Raw genomic sequence first — 552 nt, 5'->3', positions numbered from 1 at the left:
ATTCTCAAAAGAGGAATCTCAAGCAGCTGGACAAATGTCCAACCTACTTAGCCATCAGGGAAATGTAAATTAAAACTACCTTGGGATCCCATCTTATACCTGTTAGAATGGTTAAGAGCTCATACAAATTTTTCCCAGTTACCCCACATTTCATCCTCCCACTTACACCTTACATGGCTGTTGTATACATATTTGCTTTTTCTGTTATGTTTAAATTTCCTTTTTCTAAATGTCTAAACTGTTATAAAATATAGTCCAGCCATAAACCCTTTTAAAATTTAATCTGAATCTTGCAAGAATAATTGTATCATTCTGGATGAGCTCAGTATAGGAAGGCTTGGACACGGGTAGACATTCCTGGGGCTTCAGATCCAAGCTAATTGTAATGTTGCTGGTTATGTCTCCTGTAAAACTGATAGGTATACAAAAAGAAGAAATTATTCTGGAACTGTACCTAAGCACAGACACGACAACTGAAGTCCCTTCCAGGTACTCCAGGGCACTCTAGAGAACCTAAAAACAAGAGACTACACAGAAGGTAAATTTTCATTG

This window comes from Microtus ochrogaster, chromosome X (assembly GCF_000317375.1).
Source record: "Microtus ochrogaster isolate Prairie Vole_2 chromosome X, MicOch1.0, whole genome shotgun sequence".
In the NCBI taxonomy this organism is placed as follows: Eukaryota; Metazoa; Chordata; class Mammalia; order Rodentia; family Cricetidae; genus Microtus; species Microtus ochrogaster.
The sequence above is the reverse complement of the archived record's forward strand: the minus strand, read 5'-3'. Positions refer to the sequence as shown.